Source organism: Crocodylus porosus, unplaced genomic scaffold (assembly GCF_001723895.1).
Source record: "Crocodylus porosus isolate Cpor-Errol unplaced genomic scaffold, CroPor_comp1, whole genome shotgun sequence".
Lineage (NCBI taxonomy): Eukaryota > Metazoa > Chordata > Crocodylia > Crocodylidae > Crocodylus > Crocodylus porosus.
The window spans coordinates 202,096,956-202,116,910 of record NW_017728906.1 but is presented as its reverse complement, the minus strand read 5'-3'; the positions used below and the strand labels follow the sequence as shown (position 1 = coordinate 202,116,910).

Genomic DNA, 19,955 nt, shown 5'->3' with positions numbered 1-19,955 from the left:
ATGGTCTACTATGGGGATTTCTATGATTCTGGCTTTGCTGGTGGTCCCCACCCCTGCTTTCTGCTCCATGTGTCAGGGGTGTTTTAAGCCTCCCCCAGAGGTGCTGGCTGCAGCCCAGGATGGGGATACGGACTGGGCTGCACCAATGCTCCTGCTGGGTCTCAACCCTGCTAGAGGGTCCTGCCCCTACGTTTAGGGTCAGACCGACACTGCATTGGGGTCAGGAAGGAATCTCCCCCCAAAAGAGACTGGTGTAGAGTGGGGGAGGACGGCCTTCTTCTGTAGCAGGGGCATAGCCTCTGCCTGGGATCTCTCGACCGTGTATTAACAACCTTTCACAGCAGCAGGACATTGGCCGCGGCAGCTCCCCTGCTTTACCTGTGGCAGGTTCGGGTGTTATTTCTTGCGCTGTGTCAGGGGTGACTGTAGTTTTGCTAAGAGGTTGGAGACTGGGTTTGAATAGGCTGGTCTGGATGGGGCTGATCCTGCCTCAGGCAGGGGGCTGGACTAGGTGACCTGTGCAGGTCCCTTCCAGCTCCACTTCTCTGCAATTTCTGATTCCCTTTCTGGGGTCAGGACACACTCGCGAACAAGCCAGCAGGTGGCACTCGAAGTCCTTCTCCGGGGTTGCCTTTGACCCAGTCCGTGCGTGCACATGAAGATGCAGCGTGGATCTCACGCGGGGACAGGAAGGAAGAGACAGTACTATGCACGCGTTGGTCAGGCTGGGAACACACCTGCTCCCCAACATGTCAGAAGGCTGGAAGGGGACGTACCGAACCTTGCCACAGCATTGCAGACCCCTCATCTCCCAGCGGGAGCTGCTCTGATCCATGGGGTGACCACAGCGTACACGTGGCAGCTCGTGGGCTCTGCAGGGGTCTCCCGGCCTGTGGGATGGGCACCCCACGCCTCTGCCACTCCACAGAGACAGACCCTCATGCCCGGTCCCAGCGCTGGTTGTCCCTAGATGCTGTGCCATGATCCCTGCGAGGCCTTCCTTGGAGCGCCAGGGCTTCTGGGCTGCATGTCAAAGGCTGCGTGCATGGAGCTACCCACAGGCCCCCTGCCCGGCTGGAATGCGTGCTAATCCCCCGCAGCCGCATGCCTTTCCCCTGGGGGCTCTGGGGGAGATCTTATCCACCTGGCAGCAGCTGCCCACGTGGCTTTGCTACCTGGAATGTGACAAATCAACCTGGTATGCCGTGCTCCTTGGAGAGGAGATTTCCAGCCATCTGCTAAGGCGCTCGTGCCAGCTTCTCACCAGGTCCTGTCCCCATGCCAGGCCAGGCGGAGGCTGGGGAGCGTTTCTCAGTGCCTCGTGGGGGCAAAGTCTGGAAGGGGTGAAATCCAGCGGAGCACAGGGGAATGGGCTGCACTGCTCCCAGCCTGGAAATCCCTTCGGCTATGAAGTGCTGGCTATCAACAAGGATTATCTGCAGGGCACACACTGATAGGTCAGGACCTGGCTCTCACTAGGGGAGCCCTGACCCCATATGAAGGGGGACCACTCTGAAACACTGCAGGGCATTGAGGCCAGGATAAAATACAGTCCACGGGGCCTGGACAGACATCATACTTCACCCTCGTGCAGCAAAGCAGCACACAGATGATATGAACACCATGCCCGCAGTAACTCTGGTGGTCTAGGGTAGAATTAACCCTGAAGGAATGAGGGGTAAGTTGATGGTGGAGGCACTGTGAGTTGTCTACTTACCCTGTGGTAGCTGTTTGCTCACAGCAAACAAGCTATTCCCTGTTCCCCTGCCACCTAGTGCCAAAGGACTCTGGAAGGGACTTGATGGCCACCTGGGCCACCTCGCGGCGCACTGCCATGGCTAAGAGAAACAACGTGATCCTTGAATGCATGAGGAGGGCAATGCAGAGTCGTTCCTCTGCATGACAGAAAGACTAGGTATGATAGCAGGACCCACATTTCACAGAGGAGGTTGGCCACGTGGGCAGAGCTGCAAAAGGGTTTCGAGGTCTGACAAAACCATCTCACCATGACCAGCTTGGTGACCGCCTAGCTCGCTTCACTCCCCCTTTGACAGGAGGTGGACGAAAAGGCTATGCAGGGAGATTGCTGAGAGCAGAGGTCTCCGTCATCTAGGAGACAACAGCAGAACAAGCCAGGAGGCCCACATTTCAGCACGTAATGAAGCACCGGTGCTGAGGACCTGATGGATTCTCTGCTACCTAGACCTTTTCATTCGAACTGAAGCAACTTCTGAAAAAGCAGATAGAAACCCATTCCTGCTCAACCCCCTACGTGGTTGATGCAAGAACATCGTTGTGACAAGGATGGTGCTATTCTGGTGTCTTTACTGTCCTGTTAAACATGGCCTAAATATGCAGGGCAAGAGCTGGGACAGGGCTGGCTGATCACATCATGGGGAGCTGATGACATAGCTGGGCTCCATCCCTCCAGCCGGGCTTTCCTGCTCACCCCATGTCCCTGCAGACTCTCCTGTCTTGGTGACTGAGCCAGAGCCTGCTGACACCAATGGAAATACCTTCAGCATCTGGGCCCTGAGGAGCGTGCCCTGGCATCCACACCACATGCTGGGTGGGGTGGGCTCTTATCCCCACGTGTTTACAGCTGACACCATCAAACCCAAATTAATGCTCATTGGCAGCAACACCTGGTAAGAGCAACATTACCCCCGGGGACAGCTTGCACACCATGCAGTCAGAGGATCCTCCCTGTAACAGCAACAGCCACTTGGGAGCAATCGAGCCCCAGGCATCTCCTTGGCATTATGGAGCACCCCGTTTCTTCTGAGGTGCCACGGGGGCTTAACAAGGCATCAACTGTGTTTCAGAGCTGGCAGAGGTAGAGGCACCAATCCCGGGGCCCAGCTCTTCAGCTGATGCCACTTCGGGGGCACTTGGCCCTGCTCCATGTTGGGACTTTGCATGAATAAGCTGAAGTACCTTGCTGACCCCACAACTACACGGAAAGCTTTTAACCCTGTAACTTCTCTTCCTACGTGAAGCAAACCTCAGGGAATGACACGCCTGCCTGGTGGATACAAGGCCCCATTTGCTTGCCTGGGGTCGACCTGGTGGATACAAGGCCCCTATGCTCCCACCTGGCCTGGCTCTCCATGCGGCGAACCAGGGCACGTCCCCTTTAAATGCCACCCTATGCGTAGTGCTGCCTTTGTTTGCCCTGGTCTCGAGTACCTGGTAACACTGCTCTTACCTCCAGTGTCTCTATGTCTCCGGCGCCGGGCTGCCCGACCTGCTTGGCTTGACCGGGGCGGCTGAATTCTTCCTCGCCAGCCGCCAAAGCCTCTACAAAGCCGGGATCCCCCCAGCCTGCCTCGGCACGGGTTCGCCCATCCGGGGAAGGGAACTTCTTGGTCATGGCTGCAGCCTACGAGCAGAGGTGGGCAGAAGAAATCCTGTCTGCAGGGCACCGAGGGGATGGGGCGTCTTCCACCTGGCACCCACGTGCCCCGGGGAGGTGCTTTTCCCTGGTTTGCTCTTAGAGGAGAGAGGGCTTGGCAGAGACCGCTCCACCCCACGGCAAGGAACAGCTATGTTGCGTTTTCGCCATGAGCACCGACTCTGAGGAAGCCCCAGCCTTAAGACGGGCTTGCTGGAGAGAGGAACTTCGGCTTTCCCACGCCAAGCAGGCCGTGGCAGGGAGCCCTGATATCTTAGGGAGACTGGCTCTGTCTCTGCCATGGCTGGGAGCCCCAAGGGTGCAAGGCAGAGACTTGCATGTTGGCAAAGAACTGCACGCGGCCTGTGCAAGCAATGCACGTTGCTGACAGCCCCGTGGATGCAACCTTTTCAGACTCTAGACCTCCCTTGGAAAATGACAGCTTTTTGCTTTCACCCATTTCGGGTGCAACAGGTCAGCATGGTTTTGACACTCTAGCTTCCTATTTCAAGTCTCTGGGTTTATCTTGGGAATCAGGTATAGACTTTGCCCACCTAACAGTGCTAATATTGTGCAGCATCCTCCCCCCGGCACCCTTAAAAGGATCGCAGGGCACCCTGGTTGAGAATCACCCATCTAGACACTTACTGGATCCTGCTTACCACTGGCTTTGTACACATGTTTCAGGGGATGTTGGTTGTAGCCATGTTGGCCTAAGGACACAGGCAGACAAGGTTCTTTGGGTAAATCCAATATCTTGTATTAGGTCAACTCAAATAGTTGGAAAAGTTCTTCTTAGCAAGCTTTTGGGTACAAACACTCTTCATCAGGCTGAGGAAGCATCTGCAGATGGTCTGTGCTCTTCCTGGATGGTCTACGACCATCTGCATATGCTTCCTCAGCCTGATCAAGTGTGCTTGTGCCCAAAAGCTTGCTAAGAAGATTTTTTTCCAACTATTTGAGTTGGTCTAATAAAAGATGCTGGATTTACTCAAAGAACCTTGTCAGCATTAATGGGGTTTTGTCCTCACCGTGCCCTGTGGAGTAGGGAAGAGCTTCAATCCTCATTGCAATGAAGGTGTGGAGAGATTAGGTAGCTTGCCCAAGGTCATTTGTGTCTCTCAAGTGCCTGTCCATCATTCTACCCACTAGACAGCTTTCCTACTCCTTGGATTAGTGCAGTAATTCATGCCATCAACTCGACAGAGCCTACAAGGGAGAAGAGCTTCTCCCCATGGAAACCCCACAATGAATCAGAGGACCATTTGGGGAGATGTTGAGAACAATGCAGAGAGTCACTGAAAACGCCCATCTCCCACGCCTGCGAGGAAGATGGAGCGTGTGGAGAAGAGGCTCCCAGGACATCACGGTCGTTTCGCTCATACTGGGCTTTTCTTCGAAACCAGTGGACTGGCCAGCACGTCAACTGGAGCATATGGCCCCTTCCCCGTCAACCCCACCAGCTCCTTTCTGAGACAGCGTTCAAAAAATACCATCTCACATGGCCTTTTTCCAGTGTCCAAGAGGCCGACAGCGGGCAGACAAAGGCAGTGTCCCCTGGGGACCCCACCGGACTCCAATGCCGCAGAGAAGCCAGGAGAGAGGTTTTCATATTGAAAATCTCCCTCTCAGAGACAGCTGGCTCCCTCCCACCCCTGACCAGCCTCCCCCTTTTCTCTCTGATTTGGTGGGTGCGGGGAAGATGGGGTGATGGGAGAAAGGCCCAGGTTTACAATGACTTAATGGTCTTAAAAAACCCAAAGCAACACTAGTCTCACACAAGTGTTTGGAAGCCTGATTCGATACTAAGGATTAGGGTCAGATGTCTGATTGCTCATCAGCTATAACCAGGGCCAGGTTTGCCCAGGAGCCCATCAGCAATCAGGGTGGCACGTATGGCCCAACATGGTGTGCCCTTTATTTTGATGTCTACTTAGGAGCAGGTATCCTGGTTGTAGCCATATTGGGCTAGAGAAAAAAGAAATCCGGGCTCGTGGTAGAGGTGGTCTCTTTCATTAGACCAGCAAGATTTTTGCCAACATTTTTTTTTTAGTGTTATTTAGGAGCAGAGCTCTCTGGGAAGCTGGCTGCCGTGGTGGGCACGCAGCCCTTCAGAAACTCTATCACTTCTGGGTCAGTCTCTGACTATGGAGGTAGGTCGTGTTTTCCATCGTGGCGGCGGGTCAGGGTTAACCTTGCTTCCCACTAGAATTGACCCCAAGGGCATCCCGCTGGCTCAATCGACGATGAGGAAATTCACTGCTCCTTATTTTTTTTTGCAAAATTATTTCTTTCTATATAGAGAAATAAATATATAGCTATAACCCCACCTCCGACTCCAATCCGTTTGCACTGCGTAACCATGTGCCCGTGCACCCACCTCCACACCTGTACCCCCACCCATTGCCCTCCTCCGAGGGTCTGCTCCTGAAAATGTCTATGCCAGACCCTTCTCCATCACTGCTCCTACTGACAAGGCCTGGGGACCCCAGATTCCCAGGCAGGTTAAATCAGGATGGGGTTTGTGGCTCCATCCAAATCTGCTGCCTTTCAGGACTCCTAATGGGGTAGATGGACGTGGCCCCCAAAGTCGATGCTGCTGGCCTGCGAGGTGAGCGGTCCTCAGCCCGTCTGCGTGTTACAGGCAGGCGCTTCTAACAGATGAGAAGAAAAGTGAGGCAGGCTGGTTAGCAGACCCCTGAGGACCACCGGCAACCACGCACGGGGTCAAGGGGGCCGAGAGGCTCACTGAGAGCAGCAAGGATGCTCAGGCGAGAAATGTTCCCCACGAACAAGAAGGGCGAAAGAAGCCAGAGTCTGCAAGCTAGAGAGGATTTCACTACCCCAAACAGGGCTCCGCTGGTTGCGGGACGGTGCCCAAGGTCCCGATGTGAAATCCTTGCCGGGCCCGGGAAACAACAAGCCCGAAGTCCAGAGCCCCTCTCCTTCCTCTGGCGACCGCCGCGCACAGGAAATTCTTGGAGTGTTTTGCCACTTTTAAGAGCACAACCTATTTTTAGCAAAAGCAAAACTATGAGGGAGTTATTTTTAGCCCGATGCTTCACAAACACCTTCTTTAAAAATGCCCTTTTCTTTGCAAGAGCCCAGGACCCCGCGTTCCTGCCGGCCCGTCCTTCCGGCTCCCCTTCCCCCAGGAATGTGCCGTGGGTGCTGCCCGGCAAGGTCAAAAACCCTCCTGGAGAAACAGGGCGTAAGCGACTGTCACGGATCTGGCGGGGAAGGCAGAGGAAGGGTTTGAATCTGTTTTGGCTGCTTTTGCCAAGAGGTTGGGAAACTGGATTGCAAAAGCCACTGGCTTGCAGCTGCCCGAAGGTAGCTTGAAAAACATCCTTGCGGAGGAGGAAGGGAGGAAAAGGCCGGGGCAGCGTGGCCCGTGGGCAGATTAGCAGCACAGAGCCCTCACCCCAGCACCCACCGAGGTCCTGAGTGCCTGTCGTTTGCGTGCAGGGGACAGGGCAGGTAAAACTCCCGTGCTCAGCTCTCTGCTAGGCCCTGACGCTGCTAGCCGAGTGGCCCATGCAACATCGTTCCCAGAGGACCGAACATTTACAATCCTCTGACCACCATGCACAGCTCCAGATGTGCTTCACACCTCTGCAGGGGAACTTCAGGCAAACTTAAAACGCAGTTGGTCTAAAAAAAGGTACCACTTCTACCCGAAGCTTGCCTGCCTACAGACAAGCAGTTTTTCCAGTCCTTCGAGTGCATCGCGTGACTGTGCCAGCTGCTGCCACCTGCAAACCGTTCCCCACTCCGATTCAAATGTCACTGTGGAGCACAGCCAAGCCTGAGGGGTCCTACCAGCAGCCTCAGGGGGCTTCAGATAAGGAGAAAAGCCTTTGCCCGGCAGCCTAAATATGAACCTTTTGCATCTGGAGCACACCAGACCAGACTGCCAACAGCAAATGCCCTGTGGAGCACACTTCTCAGCTCCAGACATTTCTTCCTGACCCCAGCTGAAGGGGCAACCATGCCCTGCAAGTCTGGAGTTGGCAGCTCCAGTAATACTCCCATGGATGAAGCCCCAGGCTGGCTCCCAGCTCTCCTGGATCGCTGCCTGGGCTGGGCCCTGAGCTGCTGCGTCTGCTCTCTAACCTACTCGAGAGCAGTTCAGATCCAAGCTTTGGGTCTGGCTTCACTTAAGAGTCACGGAGACCGAGGCCCGTTTGCACTGGCGCAAAGCAATGCAATGCAGAGCTGGCTGCGGATCGCTGTCGCACAGCCCTACCTCCACCTCTGTTTCAGGGGGAAGCCGGCCCTCGGGAAGGCAGGTGTAGCTGGAGCGAGTGGTGCACGCCTGGCAGTGGCCCCAGGTAACCCCTTTGCTCAGGGGAACCAGCTACGACTGACCTCCCTGCTGCCGAGAGTCGAGCGGCCGACAGGACTGACAGCAGCTACCTATAATGAGTCTGTCTGTCTGTCTGTCTGTCTGTCTGTTGCAGATGCCACAGCAGACCTGGGCAGTCACCGGTGCCCCAGCTTGGGCATCCTTGTTGCCCGCCCATGCAGGCCAGGCCAGGCAGCCTGGTGGCACCTGGCAATGCTTGCACCGAGCCTGCACTGGGCACCTGGGCTGGGGGATGAGGGGGAAGCCACCATGCTCTCTTCACCAGGTCCTTCCCTCCAAAAAAATACGCCCTGGGTCAGCGCAGGCTTCGCCTCTCTCCTCTCTTTAGGTGGACGATACCTTGGGGGCCTCTCCTCACGCTCCCCTCCCCTGAAGGGGCTTCCAGCAGAAAACAGCCCACTTTGGAAGTGGGAGGGAAGGTTTCATAGATTTCATAGACATTCGGGCTGGAAGGGACCTTGGAGGATCACCGAGTCCAGCCCCCCACCCCAGGGGCAGGAAGTCAGCTGGGGTCAAAGGATCCCAGCAAGATAAGCACCCAAATGTTTCTTAAAAGAGTCCAGAGTACGTGCTTCTTGCACCACCTCCGGTGGCAGGCTGTCCCAGGCCTTGGGGGCTCGGACAGTAAAGAAGTTTTTCCTTACGTCCAGCCTGAAACGGTCTTGGAGGAGTTTGGGACTGTTTGATCTTGTCATGTCATGGGGCGCCTTGGTGAACAGGCGTTCCCCCAGATCCTGGTGAGCACCCCTTATATACTTATAGATGGCCACTAGATCCCCCCTGAGCCTGCGCTTTTCCAGGCTCAAGAGTCCCATGGCTCTCAGCCTGTCATCGTAAGGTCTGTTTTCCTGACCTCTGATCATGTGCATGGCTCTCCTCTGGACTCTCTCAAGCTTCTCCACATCCTTTTTGAATTGTGGAGCCGAAACTGGACGCAGTACTCCAGCTGCGGCCTCACCACGGCCGAGTACAAGGGGAGAATGATGTCCCGGGATTTGCTTGAGAATCATCTATGGATGCAAGCAGCGTTTTGCTTGCTTTGCCAGCTGCAACATCGCACTAGTGGCTCACGTTCATCTTGTGGTCAAGTCATGACCCCCAAGTCCCTTTTGGCCATGGTGCTAGCCAGTGTAGCACTGCCGAGCCTATAATCGTGCTGTGGGTTTTTTTCCCCAAGGTGGAGAACCATGCATTTTTCGGTGCTGAATGCCATCAGGTGTTTGGCCACTCATTTTCTGAGCCTGTCGAGGTCAGCCTGGATCACCATCCTGTCCTCAGGTGTGGACACTCTACCCCCAAGTTTGGTGTCATCAGCCAACTTGGCCAGTCCACTTCTGACATCAATGTCTACATCATTAATGAAGATGTTAAAGAGTATCGTCCCAAGGACAGAGGCTCAGGGGACCCCACTGGTCACAGCACACCACGGTGATTCACTTCCGTCGACCACCACCCTCTGGGTCCGACCACAGAGCCAATTCCCCAGCCAGCACACTGTGATGTAGCTGAGGCCGCAGTTGGCCAATTTTGCCAAGAGGTAATCGTGGGACACCAGATCAAAGGCTTTTTTGAAGTCAAGATATATGACATCAATCTCTTCTCCCTTGTCCAGGTGAGAGGTCACCTGGTCGTAAAAGGAGTTGAGATTGGTCAGGCAAGACCTACCCGTGACACACCTGTGCTGGCTATCGCTCAGGCTGTTGCCATCAGACAGCTTGTCAAGAATGGCCTCTTTGATCATTTTTTCCAAGACTTTCCCCAGGATAGAGGTCAGGCTGATGGGCCTGTAGTTAGCCGGATCCACTCTCCTCCCTTTCTTGAAGATCGGCACCACATTGGCCTTCTTCCAGTCTTCGGGCACTACACCAGAGCGCCAGGAGGTTTCGATGATCCGTGCCAGGGGCTGGGCTATGACGCTCGCCAGCTCCTTGAGTACCCTGGGGTGTAAACTGTCCGGGCCGGCTGACTTGGCGTCCAGCCTCTCAAGGTGTTTCTTTACATGGTCCACATTGATGTAGGGTAACAATTCTCCCTCGCCCTGGCCATCGCGTCCCATGTTGAGCAGGGCCGTCCCTTGGGGCTGGTGAAAAACCAACGCAAAGTACCCATTAAATAGGTTGGCTTTTTCCTGGGCGTCAGCTGTCCCATCTGGTTCAGCAGGGGTCCAATGTTACCCTGGCTTTTCCTCTGGCTCCCCATGCATCTTAAAAAGGACTTTTTATTGTCTTTGATACGTGTAGCCGGCTGGAGTGTGGTCACAGCTCTGGCTTTCCTGGTTCGCTCCCTACAGGTCCGGACCAGTGCAGAGTACTCCTCCTTTGGGGTGGATCCAGTCCTCCATCCTTTATAGGTCTTTCTTTTTAGATGCAAGAGGTCTAGAGGTTCCCTGCAGAGCCAAGGGGGCTGCTGTGCCCTTTTGCTGCCTTTCCTCCGAGATGGGATAGACATTGCTTGTGCTTTCAGGATCACTCCTTTGAGGAGCAACCACTTGTCCTGAACTCCCCTCCCCTTGGGGTCGTGGTCCCTTAGGGCCTTACTGACAAGCCTCCTGAGCTTGTCAAAGTCGGCTTTCCTGAAGTCGAGGACTTCTGCATTGCTGACTGACTTGCCAGCTTTGCGGTGGGTGGTGAAAATTGCTTGAACAAATCTTTCCTGCAAACAAAACCATGGGCCCCATCATCAAGGCTGCCAGACAAACACCCCCAAGTCCCAAAGCCACCACTGCCCAGGGAAAAAGGGGCTAAGGCTCGAAATATGCCAAGCCGTGGCACAAGGTGATGTGACTCCACCGTGGCTCTGTGATCTGGGCTTCTCTGCATGAAGGCAACAGGCCAAATCCTGCCCTTGGGCCCAGGTGAACCAAGCAGGCACGTCCAACCGTTGATCCGCAAGCATCCTGTGTCTGCAGGTGCCAGCACCCCTCCACGGTCTGTGGGCAGGGACACTCAGGCCTCTAGTTTGCAGGACCTGGCGATCCCTGCCGCCAGCAGCATCTAAGGCTGGCAACCCTGGACCAAGCTCCACACGCATGGGGCTGGCTGAGTAGGGGCATTTCCAGTCAGACAGAACGAGCTAAGACTCAAACTACTCGGTGTCAAACCCCAGGGCCACACCAAGCCCTGGTCCTGTGCAAACACCAGTTTGCTTCCACACATGCCTGGTCCCCATGCAGGGACTGGCAACAATTTGCAGTCCCTGGGCTGGCAGGGCTGGGGTATCATCGGAGGACACCACGGCTTGTACAAGGTGGCGCGGAGTTAAGCTACCTGCCTCCACAGCATCCTGTGGCAATGAGTCCCATGGGTGAACGCCACGGTGACTGAAAAAGAGTATCTTTGTTAATTTTAACCTAACTGGCCAAGTTTCACTTCACATCCCTTAGTTTCAGGATTGTGTGAGATGGCGACAAATAAATCTCTTTTTTTACTTTCTCTTTGCTTCATTTTTTTTTATGTCCTAATATATTTTCACCGCTGAGGGTAAAAGGCCAGTTGCTACCCGGCTCTGGAAAGCCCTGGAGAAACACAGACTATGATTATGTTTCTATTGACACCCGCTGATGACCCCAGGAAGGTGTACATCCAGCCTCCTCTTAAAGCCCCCCAGGGTAGGAGCCAGCACCACTTCTCTTGGAAGCTGGGTCCAGACCCTAGCCGCCCTGACTGTGAAGTCGCGCCTCCTGACGTCTAGTCTGAATCTCCCCTCTGCCAGCTTGTGACCGTTATATTGCCCAAATGCCAGACAGCCCCAAACCCACTGTCAGGTCTGGAGCCCGAGGACATCCTCTACCCTCCCGAAGTGACTACACGGCATCAGGGATGGGGAGGGCAGCATTTTGATTCCTGTACATGATTAGCTGTACACAGGGGCTGGTGAATTAAGAGTCGCTATGTTAGGGAGCAGAAACAAGCTGTCACTCCACGACTCTGCTCCTTGCTCTGGTCCTGATCGTGTCAGAACCTGGTCAAGGCCCCGCATCTGTACCTCACCTTCCCCATCTGTAAAATGGGCGTGGATTACACCAGTGCTTCTCAGCCAGGCTGCTTGTGCCACGAGATCCTTTGAAAGGTACTGCACAATAGTATCGCTGTTAGGTGTGCAAATACCTGCACAGGATTCAAAAGATAAACCCAGAGGTTGCAAATAGGAGTCCACCGTGTTAAAACCATCCTGACCTGCGTGTCCCCTCTGAGCTCTTGGCCACAGAAGAATTGCTCTAGCATTTTTCTGTAATCTAGAAATGAGTAAAAGTGAAGAGCTGGCATTTTTCAAGGGAGGCCTTGAGTTTAACAAGGGGCGCCTGAGTCTGAGAACCACTGAATCCGACCTACCAGAAGCAGGTGGTGCTGAGCAGAGCAAACTAAAGGAAGAATGACAGGGCTGAGGCAGGAGAGGGAACCAGTCTGGATGGCCTGTCCAGAGGGAAGGATGCCAGTAACGAAGGGGCTTTAAGCACAGGGTTTTGCGGGTGAGCTGGGCCACGCTTAGGACATGGAGGAGCAGCGGGGCTTCAGCACTGACGCCCGAACAAGTGCAGAACCAGGCCCCGCTGCAGGGGCACAGGGCTCAGCACTGGGGCTCCCACAGCTCCCCGCAGGGCCCCGATAACCCACAGGGAACCAGAGCAAGCGCCAGAAACCCCCAACCCAGCCCTATTCCTGCCCGTCCCAGCTCCACCAGTTCCAACCACCAGCCCCATAACCGGCTCCCTGCTCAGCATGGCTGCAGGGGCCCTAGGCTGTGCACCCCTCAGTGCAAGGGACACACAGCGATGTCTTCTCAATGTGTCAGGGAGTTTTTAAACCTTCATCAGGGCACTGGGTGTTAGTGGCAGCTGAGTCTGGGGAAGGCGACTGCACTGTGCCAATGCTCCTGCTGGACTCAAACCAGAGGTTCCTGGCCACAGGGCCAAACCGATCACCGTATCCGGGGTCAGGAAGCAATTTGAGCCCAGAGTCAGATTGGTGCAGACCCGGGGGGGGGGTTGCTGTCCTTTGGAGTGGAGGCACAGTCCCTGCCTGGCATCTCTCAAGCGTACATTAACAACCTGTGGGCTGCCGTGCTTTACCTCTGGCAGGTTCGGATGGTCTGCCTTGTTTTGTGTCAGGGTTGAAGGTCATCTTATGCAGAGTTTAGATTCTGGATCTGTATAGGATGGCTGGGATAGGAACGGTCCTGCCTCAAACAGGGGGTTGGACTACATGACTACAGAGGTCCCTTCCGGCGCGCAGCTCTAGGAGACATTCCCCCTGCACACACCTTCGTAGCTGCTGCAAGACGCTTTGCAATTTCAAGGCCCTGGGCTGTTCAGACCCATAATATGCCCTTTTTTCACCTGCTTATAGCAATCTAGAAGAGGGAGCCAGGTAAAAACAGCGATTCCAGTTCCTTCTCCACTTACGTCCACCGAGGCATGGGTTTTTCCACTGAAAAGTGCAAGCAGAGCAGTGCAACGTGTTCACAACCAAACTTGCACCCAGGATAAAATCAGCCCTTTTGGGGTTTCCAAGGAAACTCAGGCCCAGAGAACTGCAAATATTTTATCCCCTAAATGTTGCCGTTTCTCAGAAAAAAACACAGTTGAGCAGATCGCTCGCACTGCACCTGCTCAGCCCCATGGGGCACGGCCCTGCAGCTCACCACCGACCAACGCTGTTTCTTACCAGCTTGGAGAGTGTTTTACATACAAGCCCAAGTGAATCTTCCTGTCTTCCCTGAATCTCTGAGGCTCATATCAGGCTCAGGGTCGGACTCGATGATCCACTGCGGTCCCTTCCAACTCTACAAATCTATGAAATCAAAACAGGAACCTGAAGGCCTGAAGGTTCAACACCCGCCAGGGAGTTTCACACGCACCCCTGAGATCCAAACCTGCTGAGGTTTGCTCGGACCTGGTTAGAAGTCACTTTTTCCAGGTGACCCCACAATGTTACCATAATCCCGGGTGATTCTTATCCTATTTTACTACTGACATCAAGGCCACCACCAAGATAACAACTGATTTTGTACAGCCCCTTGCACATACTAAGAGAGAGTCCCTGCTTTGAGGAGCAGAGCATCTAAGCAGACAAAGGGAGGGAGAAGGGGAAGAGTTTTATCCCCGTATATTAGATGCACAGGGCAGAGGCACAGAGGTTAAGTAACCAGCCCAAGGACACACAGGCAGTCTCTGGCAGAAGTAAGGATTGAAATCAGAGTCACAGTGAAGTCCTTCATTCCCCAGACCCTCCTCCCTCTCTGCTCTTCTTCAGATCTCCTTCTCCCAGACTATGCCAATCTCATCTACAGCCACGTGCGTAGGACCAAAGATGGCGGCAGAAAGGTCGCACGGCTCAATAACCGCGCGCAAGCAGCCACCACTGCATGGTAGCTGCTATAAATGCGCCTTTTACTCTGTGCAGCTCAGCGAAGCCTGCGCCACGGCCACACGGCACATCTGAACTGTGCAAAGCACCAAGTGCGTTTGGCAGGTTTCACGCTCCGCTGATCCAGCACCAGACAAAAGAGTCTGGGGCCGGCATTTCCACATCGGGATGCTAATGGCCTGACACCTCCCATGAGCAGGTGGGTGCTTGTGTACGCCCAGGTCCGTCCATCACCCGTAGCTGTGGTCAGGGCAGCAGCACTTCTCCAAGTGGGAGCGCTTGTTTTCAAGGGCCCTCCAGCTCATCTGGGTCATGAGCAAAAGCTTTAACGGTGAGAAACGACATGTAATGGGTGCAGCAAAGACAGCCCGAGTCTATAGGCAGCTGGATACAACGTCCCTAGCAGAAACGCGACTGCCTGCTATGCCTGGCCCCAGATCCCCTGCTTTGGTTTTACAATCACGTCTTTCTTTTAGCATGTGGGAGTACCTCCAACCCTCCCGCCCTCCCTATCTCTTACTGCGGCACAAGCTCAGCTCCCCACAGAGGAGCCCGATGACACCGTGAGAAATGATTTACCAAGGAAAATCCAGATCCAGTCTGGCCTCTTCCAAGCAGGTCCCTAACTGTGTGTGGCCATTCAGTATTGCCAGCCACGCGAGGTCCAAAACGCAGGAGCCAGGGCCCCAGTCACAGAGACCGGCACTTCGGATTTTGTGGCGCTTGCTGCAGATTTTCAACACTTTCCTCCCCAGAGATGAGGGTGAGTTTGTGGGGTGGGGGTTGGATGAAGGCTAGGATTTTCATCTATCTCCTGATGCTATGGGCTGGAGCCATCAGAAACACCCTCAAATATCCCAAAACACAGGGGACACGTGTGGCTCTAGTGTGACTCCTGGCATCCAGACCAAAGCTGTCCCGTGACACCAACGTGCTGTGCATACATCTCGTGTCTTAAATGAAAGGCCCCTCTCGGCTTTAAACTCTGCATCACCTGTAGACACAGGACTGAAACGGGACATACTCTTCGCCGAAGACATCCCCATTCAAATCTGGGTCCAGATCCAACCCTGGCAGCAGAGGATGCTTGTCCCTCCTATTTTTTTAAAAATAATTTAATGTCTCGGGCCAAATCAGTTCTGAATTTTATCCACTAAGCAGAGAACAATCATTCAAGCCTGTGTGGCACCACCATCGGCAAGTCTCCTCCCTCCCAGACTCTTCAAGCCTGGGGCTTCAGATACCCCCAAATTCATGGAAGGCATCCTACGTGCAGGCCCCAAGCCTGGAGGTCTCAGGGCTCAGATGCCCTCGAGCCTCACTTGCCCCTAGCCAAAAGGCCAGAAATCCCCCATCTGCACAAAATAAAGCGTGTCGCTGAGATCCTCCCGTTGGGAGTCTATGGGTAGACTCTTGTTGGGGGGCTGCCTGCGGTGCACTGGACAACTCTCCACCCTTAACTACACAAAGTCATTTAAAGTGATCTTGGCCTGGCAATCACGGTATCTCCCTTGCAAGAACAGGGACCATGCTTGAGCCACCGCTGAGCCCTGCTTTGTAGCTGGGATCCCCAGACCTTTTCAGCTCAGACACATCACTGCAAGCGGCCAGATGGGTGCCTGCCAATTGTGTGCTCTTCCCCATGAAAGATGGAGCTCACGGGACTGCAGAGCATAGCATCTAAGAGCTCCGTCGGCCACGGACACAGGGATCTCCCCTTCCCCTCGCTGCTCTGAGAGGTTTGCAGTGCACCCAGTCTCCTCTCCTGGAAGACACGGCAACCTCTACGCAGCCAGTTGCAAGAAGCTCTTGTTCCCCACCCAGCTCGGTGCCCTCGGCCCTTTCTCAGCAATGCCGGAGGAGGCCGGCAAATGCCGAGGTCCCCACCGCCTCCCAGGCAGCCGCACGGCATTCTAGTCATTCCTCGCATTGCGCTGGCGTCTGCATCTCAGAGCCCGTCTCGGGGCAGGGGAGGCAGTGGCCTGAGCTATGCGGCCAGGGCACTGCAGAGGTGGAAGGGGGGGGGCAGATGCCCCGCTTCCTGGGAATCTCTTGATGGCAGCAGAAAGCCAAGGATGGGGCAAGACATCCTAACCTACCCTGGCATGTAGTGTGGGGTCAGAAACAGGTGGGGCCGGGTCCTGTGGGAGGCTGGGATGGGGATGGCCAGAAGCACACGTTGGTCTAATGATCCTGGGCCCAACTGTTCTAGCCTGAGAGCAGCCCCATGGCTGCTGTAATTTGCACCTGTCAGGAGTTTCAGCCCCTCACTGGTCCCAGGGACTGGTCCCAGGGACCCTGGCAACTCTGGTCTGACAGAACGAAGCGTTGAATTCAGCTGCATGAGCTCAGCACTGCAAAGACTAGGGTCACATGAATTAAGGCCCAGGAAGTCCGACCCTTTCCACCACACAGAAGCGTGGTTTGGGGCCTGTTCCACTCCAAGGGAACCCCCAGGAATCCCGAGGGAAAAGCAAACCGGCCGGTGTGCATATATCGCACAGACAAAGCACACGGCAGTTCCCATGCATCATCCACACTGCACTTCTGCGGATGGCTCGGCCAAGGCGCTGGAGGGTCAAATGTTGCACCCTGATGAAACTGCCCCTCCCACTGGTGTCTCCTGACCTCATAAGCTTCACAGCACCCCCCCACGGCCTTAGGGAGACCAGCCCTGCACTGACATCTGCTTCCCTCTCCCACACCACACACTTCCAGGCACCCAGATGAGATCTATGGGGACACTGGATATATCTAAAATATAGGAATCACTGTAATGCAGCCACTTCTGGGGTGAAACACAGCAGCTGTCAGCAGTGCCCAACCACTGTATGTGGACTGGAACCGAAGAACATCTGTCCACTCAAAACAGGACTGATGCTATGTGAGCAGAACGACATGAGCCACACTGGAAATTACACTGATGCTGACAAAGAAGCACAGGGGAATCTGGAGGAGCCACGAGGCAAAAGTGCTTTGGTTTTCCATGTCATGATTGAGCAGTTAATGCTAAAGCCAAGGATTAAACTGGGGCATCAGGGCAAGCCAGGTTTGCAGGTGATGGGCAGCAGCTTGCTTCAAGAGTCAGCTTTGCTGCGAGGTTGAGAGCAAAGGGAGGAAAGGACTGACCCAGAAGTCTGCTGCTTCTCCTGGCTGGAAGAGCAAGGCAGCTGGCTGCAAGCCGGCTCAGGTCTGAGAGTGAATTTACTGCTCTTTGGCCCTGGTGCAGCCGTACCAGTCCAGCTACTCCACACCAGTTCTGGGCATGCTTCCAGCTAAGTGGATGCCCAGCCTGGGCTAGAGCAGTGAGGGGTTGCTGGTGGGACAGCCTCCTTGTACCCTTGGCACTGGGTGGCAAGCGATGGCCTAAGGGTCCCTGTGGCAGCACAACCCGAGCACAACCTGAAGCTGAATTGATTCAGGCTTGGCAGGTTAGTCTAAGCTGTAATGATTGAACTGATTAACAAATGAACAGACATTCCCTTTTGATTCCCTCAAGCCACAAGCTGGAGGACACCAGAGCACGCCTGCCAGCCACTGCCAAAGAGAAGGGAAGACAGAGCCCTCCAAGGCTTCCCCCCTCCCTGTTTCAGCAGAGGGGGCATGGCCAGGCCCCAGCCAGGAGCTAGCGCCAGCTAGGCTGAGGAGGGGGTGGGTGGGAAACAAGTAATGGCATTGAATTCATAAAAGCTTGAACAAGAATAGTTCTTTCTCTAAAATGAGCATTCAACACAGCTCAGCTGTGTTTTCGCTTTCTCTTGCTGCTGCCTCCGAAGTCTCTGGGATTTGCAGTCCAGACTCAGAGCAGCAGGACTCTGCAGGTTTTGCTCACTGCTTCCTCTTCCTACTTCTGGGATTTATAGTCCACAGTTGCAGCCAGCAGTAAGTTTAGCAGCGTACAGCAGCCCCATACTCAGGGGAAGGGGAGTTTAACCCCCCTCCCTGGCCCTAGGCCCCAGGCCCCAGCCGGGGTTTGCCTGGTGGGGGCAGTGAGCCAGTACTCACTGCTCCAGCTAGGGAGTATCAGGCCAGCTTTGCTCTCTGAAGCAGACAGCACAGCCCAGCCCAGCCCAGGGCTGCAAAGCATGCTAGGATGCTGGGGGACTCTGATTTAACTTGAACCAGGAAGGGGTCTGGGACAGAAGTTTCATAAACTGGTTTGACCTAAATCAGTTAAGTCTGATATACTACATTCAACTAGGTTTCTCTTAAACCAGTTTCAGCCATTCTGAAAACTGGTTTACGTTCACTGAACTTCTGTTCTGTTACTGGTTTAAACCAGTTTCTGATCACTTGAACCAGTTTATGTGTAACTTCTGTCCCTAGCCCTACTGCCTTTCCTTTCATCAAGGCACCTGGGAAACTCGACTCAGAGGATGGACAGAGAGCGGCTCAGACACCAGCAGCCCCTTTTGCTCCCTGATCGGCTGCAGGCTTCCTTGCACTGGTCACTTCTGACAGGTTCACAAAGGCATCAAACTCTCTTGGGTCTCAGTGGGAGCTGGCTGCTAAATACCACTGAGGATCTGAGCCTTTGCCTCTGGCATGAGTCCCACAGGGACAGTGAGAACAGCCAGCTTAATGCAAGGCAGCTAGGCACTGGAGTCTGGGCAGTACCAGCATGCCGCTCATCTTCAAGCACCCCTAGACAGTACTGCTCTACCTGTTCAGCAGAGGTAAACTGAAGCCTGGGCTGGCCAAGATCAGAGAGCTAGCAAGCTGCTGAAGCCAGGAATCTGCCTCCTGGGCCCGTGCTCTGACCACTGCCCTACACTCCCCTCCTGCATGCATTCCTTCAGGCTAGGAGGTCCTTCATGCCTGCATCCCTCAAATTCTCCAGCTTGCAAACACAACGCCATGTGAGCAGAGCAGGGCGCTCTGTGGAGACGGAGTAGCTATGAAGCAGCCCGGCCCCAGGAGCCGCAGCTCGTGATTACAGGTTGGACCATGCAATCAACCCTGTTGCACAGCTACAAGGCTTAGGGCCCAAAGACACCCAAAGCACCCTAATGTGCCACAGGTCAAGCAGGAGGATGAGGGCTCTTGGTGTCTGGCTGCTGCAAAGGTTGTTAAAATGCACTAGAGAGATACAAGGCAGAGGATCTCCCTACAGAGGAAGGCAAACCCCCTGTTGTCCGTACCAACCTGACTGCGGGGTCAAATTCCTTCCTGACCCCAAATACGGAGGTTGCTTAGCCCAGAGTGGAGGGGCAAGACCCTCTAGCCAGGAAGCAGCGGGTGCGAGTCCCAGCAAGAGCGCGGAGCAGGAGCCCTGAAAGCGGGGAATCAACCCCAACACAGTCCGACTGACAGCCACCTTTCTGGAGAGGGGACGTTTCTAGCTCACTGTTGGTGAACCGGCCCTGCCGGACAAGGAAGGAGCAGCAAGTAACACACAGCCGTCTTCCTGAGCCTGCAGACAGCCGGCTCCAGCACCTCTGCTACTCCCCGCCTACCCCAAGGCCTTTGAGCACGGAGCCAAGTGAAAGCTGAGATGGCTGAGAGACAGACACCCTTGGACACAGGTGTCCTCAGGGACAGACAGTGGCACAACAGAGTAGGAAAGTTACTTGTCCAGGGGCAGTGGCAGAGTCTAGCCGGGAACTCAGTTCTCCTGAATCCCAGCCCAGTGCACCAGCAACCGGGCAAAGTGGCCTCCCTGTGGCACCAGAGCCTCCCACCGGGCCTTTGTGGAGGCACTGCACCCTCCCCCATCCCCAGTCATGAGTCTGCTCCCCGCTAGGGTATCTCAGTGACTCTAGGGGTTTCATAGATTTCATAGACATCGGGGCTGGAAGGGACCTCGGGAGATCATCGAGTCCAGCCC

The 19,955-nt window shown here is 54.8% G+C and overlaps 1 protein-coding gene across 1 annotated transcript in view; it reads right to left on the bottom strand.

The window, feature by feature from the left end:
* ARHGEF17 (Rho guanine nucleotide exchange factor 17) overlaps nucleotides 1–19,955 on the bottom strand; it is a 139,831-nt gene that overhangs the window by 84,817 nt on the left and 35,059 nt on the right. The window lies entirely within an intron of this gene.